Source organism: Neofelis nebulosa, chromosome 10 (genome assembly GCF_028018385.1).
Source record: "Neofelis nebulosa isolate mNeoNeb1 chromosome 10, mNeoNeb1.pri, whole genome shotgun sequence".
NCBI lineage: Eukaryota > Metazoa > Chordata > Mammalia > Carnivora > Felidae > Neofelis > Neofelis nebulosa.
In genome coordinates, this window is record NC_080791.1 from 60,745,163 (window position 1) to 60,754,878 (window position 9,716).

General features: G+C 37.7%; 1 pseudogene; it reads right to left on the bottom strand.

Annotated features, from left to right (window-relative positions):
* Window positions 1-252: 252 nt before the first annotated feature.
* On the bottom strand, window positions 253-9,100 carry LOC131486574 (olfactory receptor 51F1-like; annotated as a pseudogene).
* Window positions 9,101-9,716: the final 616 nt, after the last annotated feature.

Genomic DNA, 9,716 nt, shown 5'->3' on the forward strand with positions numbered 1-9,716 from the left:
TATCCTTTTACTTTCCCCTGTGGAAGATGGCATCTCTCTTGGCACTGAGTTGTGCCATCATGGGGTAGTGTGATGCAGGTAAGGTGAAATTGTTTCTATCTTCTCCAATGAATCTGTTTCCAGATTTTTGGCTCCAATGATGTGCAGGAACTTCTCCACTGGACTCCTGGACTCTTACAAATGTCTGTGGATGATTATCAATATCTGTGTTCTTTGGAGAGAAGGTAATAGAATCCACTATTGTGCTCACATTCATTGTCTTAATCCAGGGCTATGATGTCTCTCCAGACCACTCTCATAATAGTCTGAAGAGACCTGGAGCAGTAGGATATCCCATAGAGCATCACATTGTCCATTATAGCGATGAAATGATGAAACTGTGCTAGTCATGTGGGATGGACAAGATGTACATTCCAGAGGGTGGCCGCCAAGCCTACAAAGATGCAGAGGTCCACCACATCAGTACAACTTTAGCGGCCCAGTGTTCTGGGATACGCTATGATGTTTCCTTCACCACAAAGGGAGAGCACTGTGTCTTGCTCCCCAAGCATAAGAAGGATATACAATGTCCACTTTGGGTTCTAGAGGCATGCACCCTGACTCTGCTTCTCTCTCCATCTCTTTCCACACATAATTAGGTGCAGCCTAGCTGACACTGAACTTTTCTTGACTATCAAGAAGATCCTCAGACATTTATATGTATTTTCTATTAGAGCGTTAGCTTATTTGTGTATATTCCTTCTGAATGGAGATGAAATATCTAAGTATTCATGGACCTAAGGACCATGGCTGGTTAAGAAATGAGGCTGTGGTCCAACCTTACCCTAAAATATGCAGACAGATATCAGTGGCTTTGCTCTCTCTTCCCCGCCCCACACATTTATGTTTCTGGGGCATAAGAGAAGATATGCTACGTGTATAACTCTAATGTGAAGACATTTCTTTTTTTTTAATGTTTATTCACTTTTGAGAGACGGAGAGAGACAGAGCATGAATGGGGAAAGGGCAGAGAGAGAGGGAGACACAAGATCTGAAGCAGGCTCCAGGCTCTGAGCTGTCAGCACAGATCCCAATGTGGGGCTTGAACGCATGAACTGCGAGATCATGACCTGAGCCAGAGTCAGGCGCTCAACCAACTGAGGCACCCAGGCACCCCTAATGTGAGGACATTTCAAAAAAATATTCTGGATTTAATATTCTATTACTAAATCTAATGTGTGTGTGTGCGTGTGTGTGTAGTGTAGTTTGTGTATACATGTGACTATTTTCTGTCAACTCATAGCCATCTGAAATAATGCCTTTAAGGATTCTTCACTGTGTAGTCTTCTATGAATTGAATATTTTCTGTTCATATTTTCATGGGTATAGTTTATCTACTATAGGCTGATCGCCTCCAGTATTAAGAGGAAGGGACGATATATCCTGTCATGGGCAGGGAGGGATAATACATGACTACCTCTTCATCTGGACACATGGATTCTCTGTTTCTCCTGGATGTTGTCTCAGAGTTAAAAAGTACAGACCTGCCTCAGTGGCAGAACTAATCATATTTATTTTTTCTACCCTTAGGCAAATTACTCTGTGTCCTAAAATATGGCACAAAGAGGGCCAGATTGGGGCTAGTGGGACAGTAGTAAAATGACTGAATATTTCAACATAATTCTTCAATCAAACACCCCAGAGATTGGGGCATTCTTTAGAATAGACTTCCTGTATTCTCTTACACATATTTTGAGCTGTGGTTTCATCTTTCAGTGTCATTTTATCTTTGTTCTATCTTTCATGGATTCCTAAAATTTACAGATCACTTAGATCACTGATTATACTTCTATTTATATACCAGTGTTGCTATTAATTTCATCTTTATTCGAACATATTTTCTCCTTTTTCTAGGTGAGAGTAGTTTGGACACGTGTGCTCTCTCCAGCTTCCTTATGCAATCTCCAATCTTCTTTCTTTCTTTCTTTCTTTTTTTTAAAATTTTTTTTAACGTTTATTTATTTTTGAGACAGAGAGAGGGACAGAGCATGAACAGGGGAGAGGCAGAGAGAGAGGGAGACACAGAATCGGAAGCAGGCTCCAGGCTCTGAGCCATCAGCCCAGAGCCCAACGTGGGGCTTGAACTCATGGACCGCGAGATCGTGACCTGAGCTGAAGTCGGACACTTAACCGACTGAGTCACTCAGGCACCCCATTTTCTTTCCTTTTTTTTAAACATTACAGTTTTACTGATAAAAATTCACATACAGTATGACCTATTCATTTAATATGTAAAGGTTTAATGATTTTTAGTGCATTCTCAGAGTTTTGCCATTATCATCACAGTAAATTTTAGATCATTTTTATAATTCACAAATGGAACACCCTACCTACAGTCTTATCTCAGTACCTTCCATTCCACCCAGCCTAATGCAACCACTAATCTACTTCTGTCTCTGTAAATTTGCCTGTTTGAGACCTTTCATATATACTGAATCATATGATGTGTAGCCTTTGTTACTGACTCTTTTCAATTAGCATAATATTTTTTTTTTAATTTTTTTTTTTCAACGTTTTTTTATTTATTTTTGGGACAGAGAGAGACAGAGCATGAACGGGGAAGGGGCAGAGAGAGAGGGAGACACAGAATCGGAAACAGGCTCCAGGCTCCAAGCCATCAGCCCAGAGCCTGACGCGGGGCTCGAACTCACGGACCGCGAGATCGTGACCTGGCTGAAGTCGGACGCTTAACCGACTGCGCCACCCAGGCGCCCCTAGCATAATATTTTTTTTATTTCAAGTTTTTATTTAAACTCTAGTTAGTTCACACTATATAGACTGTATGTTAGCTAAGCTAACTTGACAAAAAGTTATATTTAAAAAAAAAGCAATAGCCAAATTATGGAAAGAGCCCAAATGTCCATAGACTGATGAATGGATAAAGAAGAGGTGATATATATACATTGGAATATTACTCAGCCATCAAAAAGAATGAAATCTTACCATTTGCAACAGTGTGGATGGACCTAAGGTGTACTATGCTAAGCAAAATAAGTCAATCAGAGAAAGACAAATATCATATGATTTCATTCACATGTGGAATTTAAGAAACAGAATGGATCATAAGGGAAGGGAAGGGAAAATAAAATAAAAAGAGAGAGAGAGGCAAACCATAAGAGACTCTTAAATAAAGAAAACAAACTGAGGGTTGCTGGAGGGGTGTTGGGTGGGAGGATGGGCTAAATGGGTGATGGGCATTAAGGTGGCCACTTGTTGTGATGAGCACTGTATGTTATATGTAAGTGATGAATCACTAAATTTTCCTGAAATCATTATTACAATATATGTTAATTAACTTGTATTTAAATAAAATTAAGGGCGCCTGGGTGGCGCAGTCGGTTAAGCGTCCGACTTCAGCCAGGTCACGATCTCGCGGTCCGTGAGTTCGAGCCCCACGTCAGGCTCTGGGCTGATGGCTCGGAGCCTGGAGCCTGTTTCCGATTCTGTGTCTCCCTCTCTCTCTGCCCCTCCCCCGTTCATGCTCTGTCTCTCTCTGTCCAAAAATAAATAAAAAACGTTGAAAAAAAAAATTAAAAAAAAAAATAAATAAAATTAAAAAATTAAAAAAAAAACAATGGTCAAGAAATGTGAGGATTTATTTTTGTATCCTCAATTCTATTCCGTGGATCTATATGTCTATCCTATGCCAGTACTACATTGTACATATTATTATAGTCATGTAGTGAAATTAGAAATTGTTAAGTGTAAATCCCCCAATTTTGTTCTTTTTCGAGATGGTTTTGGCTATTTGGTGCTTCAAATTTCCATATGTATTTTGGGACTAGCTTGTCAGTTTAAGCAAAGAAATTTGAATTTTGATAGGTATTATATTACATTATATATTAATTTGAGAGTATAGCCTTAGTAACCATATTACGTAGTCAATCCATAAACATAGCATATCTTTCCATTTATTTAGGACTTCTTTTACTTCTTTGAGCAGTGTTTCTGTGTACAATGTTCTCAGTGTGCAAGTCTTACCCCTCCTTGGGTAAATTTATTTCCATGTATATTTATTGTTTTTGATGCTATTGTAAATGGAACTTTTTCTTAATTTCAGTTTTGGATTGTTCATTGCTAGTGTATAAAAATACAATTACTTTTTTATATTTTGATCTTGTATTCTGTAACTTTGCGTAAGTCATTTATTATTAGTTTTAATAGTTTTTAATAGGTTTCTTAGGATCTTCTATACAAAAAAATCAGATCATCTACAAATAGAAATAGTTTTACTTCCTCCTTTATAATCCAGATAGCTTTTATTTTATTGCCTTTTCAAACTGACCTGGCTAGAATTTCCAATAGAATGTTGAATAAATTCGTGAGAATGGACATCCTTGTTTTGTTCATCATTTTAGGGTAAAGCATTCAGTCTGTCACCATTAAGTATAATGTTACTTGAACTTTTCACAGGTATCTATTTATCAATTGAGAAAGTAACTTTTCTTCCTAATTTTTGAGTGCTTTTACCATAAATGGATGTTCAATTTTGTCAAAAGTTTTTCCTGCATCTATTCATATATTGAGATGATCATTTTGTTTTTGTCTGTTATTCTATTGTTTTAGTGTAAGTATATGTATATTTTTTTCTTTTTTCCCCCCAACTTTAAATAAACCTTGAATTTCTGGGATGAATCCCCCTTGGTTATAGTATATAATCTTTTCTATATGTTGCTGAATTTGGTTTGATAATATGTTATTGAGGATATTTGCATCTCTATTCACAAGATATGTTGGTTTTTAATATTCTTTCCTGTGATGTCTTTGATTTTGACATCAGGGTAAAATGGCACCAATAGAATGAGTTGGATGTGTTCTCTCCTCTTCCATTTTCTGAAAGAATTTTTGAAAAATTAACATTAATTTTTCTTTAGGTGTTTGGTTAATTAACCAGTGAATTCATCTAGATCTGGGTTTTTCTTCTTTGGAAATTTAAAAATTACTGACTCATGATTATCAAAGAACCAACTTTTGGTTTTGTTGATTTTATATATTGTTTTTTAATTCTCTATTTAATTAATTTCCACTAGCTTAATCATTATTATTTTCTTCTTTTTGCTTTTAATTTTTTAATGTTTATTTATTTTTTAGAGAGATAGACAGAGTGCAAGCAGGGAGGGGCAGAGAGTGAGGTAGACACAGAATCTGAAGCAGGCTCCAGGCTCTGAGCTGTCAGAACAGAGCCAGATGCAGGGTTTGAACTTACAAACCACGAGATCATTGCCTGAGCCAAAGTCAGACGCTTAACTGACTGGGCCACCCAGGCACCCATCTTCTTTTTGCTTGATTTAAGGTCAGTTTGCTCTTTCCCCCAGCATTTTAAAGTGTATGGTTAGGTAATTGATTTGAGATACTTTCTAAAGACATGACATACCAAAATTGTGTGGTGAAGCTAAAGATTGCTTAGAGGAAAATTTATAGCCATAATGCCTACATTGAAAAAGAAAGTAGGCATTATGGCTATAAATTTTCCTCTAAGCAATCTTTAGCTTCACCTCACAATTTTGGTATGTCATGTCTTTATTTTCATTCATCTCAAAGTACTTTCTAAATCCTTTCGTGATTTCTTTTTTGGCCCATTATTTTTAGGAGTATATTGTTTAATTTTCTAGTATTTGTGAATTTACAAATTTTTGTTACTCATTTATAATTTAATTCCATTGTGGCCCATTTCTCTTGGAGTTAATCCCCTGATTTACATGCATAGATAGGCAGGATAGAATATGGCCTATTCAGTTTGCCTCTCTTGTCGTGAATCCTGTTCCTTATAATAGAGCTAGGGAAAGAGTGATTGAGGCCCCAGTATTCTCTGGCTGCCATGCCTGGGATAGAGCTTCTGCAGTATGACTATGGCTGAGTGCATGAAGACAGCCACTGACCTCTTGACTGCATTCACCTGGAATTTAGCTTCCACAGTTGGAGCTGAGGTGAAAAGAATGAGGAATATGGTGGTTTGCCCTTTCCAGGAGATATCGTAGCCTTAGACTGACAACTGGTGAAGATGGGGGTGGGGCTGGGGCTGGGGAAAGAAGCCCTATGTCCTTAGCTACACGGAGTGGAGCTATCAATATGCTGTACTGTGGGGGAAGGGAGGGGCAAATGCTGGCTCCTATTCAAGGGCCACAGACTCCCACTGTTCTTACAGTAATTTAATAGATTTTCTTGAACAGTTCTTCTGCTGTATGCACTTAGGGCAATTTTCAGAGAATTTAAATGTTTATACCCATGTCTATATATAATTTTCACGATTTATGGTTGTTTCCCTGGGGAAACTATCCACAGATTTCCTCATGTTACCATTCTTCCCTTTTTTTTTTTTTTTTTTTTAATAGGCTTCCTGCCCAGTGTGCAGCCCAGTGCTGGGCTTGATCTTTCTGCTATTCTGAAAATTGATCTTTCCAGTTCTTTAGTTTATAGTTTTTTAAAAAATGTTTGTTTGTTTGTTTGTTTGTTTATGTATTTATTTATTGAGAGAAAACATGAGTTGGGGGGGGCAGAGAGAAAGGGAGGAGAGAGAGACCCAAGCAGGCTCCAAGCTCTGTGTGGAACCCCACAGGGGGCTTGATCCCACCACTGTGAGTTCATGACTTGAGCCAAAGTCAAGAGTCAGAGGCTTAACTGACTGAGCCACCCAGGTACCCCTTGACTTTACAGTTTGAAGAGCACATTTTGATGGTATCTTGATCTTCCCAGCTTGGAAAATAGCAACAACATTGCTAAGAATATATTATTCTTACACATTCTATTAATCATTTTGCTTACATATTGTCACATATCACATAGTACATCAGATTTTGATTGGTTGCTTTATATCTACATATTTCAGTAATTATGATAATATCTTGTTGTTTGTCTCTGCCACCCTATCATATTGTGCAGTGTCTGGCAATAGGAGACACCCAGTAAATGAAAGAATGAATCAATGGTGGTTAAGTTATATATAAGAATAATAGATAGGGGTGCATGGGTGGCTCAGTCAGTTAAGCGTTGGACTCTTGATTTCAGCTGAGGTCATGATCTCATGGTTTGTGAGATCAAGCCCCATGTTGGGCTCTGTGCTGATGGTGTGGAGCCTGCTTGAAATTCTCTCTCTCTCTCTCTCTCTCTCTGCCCCTCTCCTGCTCGTACTCTCTCTCTCTCTCTCACAAAATAAGTAGATAAACATTTTTTAAAAATATAAAAAAAGGATAATAGACAGCAGGGTTTAATTGAAGATTAAGCAAAACTTAATAACTTTTTATTATGTATACTTTAAAAAAACAAAATGAGACAGAAAGATATGTTACAGTTTTAAGTATAATTTTGGAGGCAAATAATGGGCAAAGTATTCATGTTACCTATTTTCATTCATGCTTTCAGAAATTTATATTAATATATATAATACCCAGGCACACCTGGATGGCTCAGTCGGTTGAGCATCTGACTCTTCATTTTGGCTCAGGTCATGATCTCATGGTTCATGAGTTTGAGCCCCATATCAGGCTGGGTGCTGACAGTGTGGAGCGTGCTTGGGATTCTCTCTCTCTCTCTCTCTCTCTCTCTCTCTCTCCTTCTCCCTCCCCCTCCTCTCAGAATAAATAAATAAACATATGCATATATATATATCCCATAATATTAGGATATTATTGGGGTATTATATTATATTATACCCATAATATTAAGATATTTTATTGATTATTTTTGAAGAGTAGATTAGTAATAGTTCTATTGAAGATAAAAAATAAATTTCTGTCAAATTGCATCTCCTACCCATCCTACCCAACTTTCTAGTTTTTTTGGTTTCAGGTCACTAATGAAAGCATACTGATTAAACACTAGGTCTTGGAAATGATAGCTAAGGAGTAGATTTTATTAAAAAGGTATTAGAGTCAAACCTCAAATCACTTGGGAAAGAGGACTTTTTTTTTAAATGTTTTTTTTTCAACGTTTTTAATTTATTTTTGGGACAGAGAGAGACAGAGCATGAACGGGGGAGGGGCAGAGAGAGAGGGAGACACAGAATCGGAAACAGGCTCCAGGCTCCGAGCCATCAGCCCAGAGCCTGACGCGGGGCTCGAACTCACGGACCGCGAGATCGTGACCTGGCTGAAGTCGGACGCTTAACCGACTGCGCCATCCAGGCGCCCCAAGAGGACTTTTTTAATGGCTCTACGGATCTGCTTGGTTTTTACACTGTAAATAATAGGATTCATCACTGGTGGAAGAAGCAGACACACATCAACCATAAGAATGTGTAACATAAGGAGACGCCTTTTTCCCAAACCTATGGACAAAGCACAAGCTAATGAGAGGAATGTAGAAGATGGCCACAGCACCTATGTGGGAAATACAAGTGCTAAAGGCTTTATGCCAGTCCTCTAGGGAAGCAATGTTTAGGATAGTCTTAATAATCAGAATATAGGAGAGAAAAATAAAGGTGGAGTCCACTCCCACAGTAACTGCAAGGGCAGTAAGTCCTAAAACACTGTTGATCTTATTGTCAGAACATGAAGCCAGATTATATCAGGATGGAAACAATAAGAATGAGGAAGCACATGGCTTTGGCAGAAGGATAAATGTTTAAGAAGTAGGACCAGAGGCACTAGGAACACTGTTACCCTGACAAGGATGGCAAACCATACTTTGACAATTCTGGAATCAGTTAAGATGGCAGCATAGCTCAGTGAGTTACAAATGGCAATGAAGTGGTCAAAGGCCATTGCCAGGAGCACTGAGGACTCCATGACGGTAAAGAGTTGAATGAAGAATGTCTGGGCAACACAGGCATGGAAACTGATTTGTCTTGCACTGAACCAGAATATACCCAACATAGTGACCAGCGTTGAAATATACAAGCCCAAGTCAGTGGTTGAGAGCATAGAGAGGAAATAGTACATAGGTGCATGGAGACTTGACTTGGTGATGGTGAAAAACAGGATTAAAGCATTCCCAGAGAGGGAAGTCATGTACAGATAGCAGAAGAGGATGATGGTCCAGGTGTGGGTAGCTTCAAGACCTGGAGATGTTTTCCCGTCAGGAAAAAGAATAGAGAAGTTGAAGTGATGTTAGGAAAGGATGACATCATTACTATGGAAGAATAATTCTTTTGAAATAAAATACCCTAGAAGGAGAAATGAAAACACCATTCAGCAATTTAATTGTGATTTCTATTAACTGTAGTTAGAGAAATCAAATTGCAGATTACTCCTAGGACTTCATCCTCTCCTTTTTGCTTCTCAGTTATTTCTTTTCTTTTTGGTTTATTGAGCTTCCCCTCCATGATTCATATTTCCTAATTCACAAAAGAGAATAGGATTTTTTTTTTATCTCAGCAGTACTTTTTCTTGTCTTCCTCTTTAACTCTAAACATTTTCTTTCCCCCTTCTCTGTACTTCCTGCATAGAGAATTGTAGCAAGATAATCTGAAAATGTCAAGAATTTAATGGATTTCTCAAAGTAATATTAGTGTTTAAAAGTAAGATTTATTACTTAATAAAATATACATATCTTTGAGTGTTTTTATATTAGTGCATTATCATGGAATTTGTCATACACTTTAAAGACATATAGTCTTTTCAGGAAATAATTTTATACGTCAAAATAACCTATTCATTATTTATTCATCAATGGATCTTATCCCTGGCTTGTTAAGGTTGCTTCTAGTCTGAGGTTAGATTTCTAATATTGATTTTTTATTT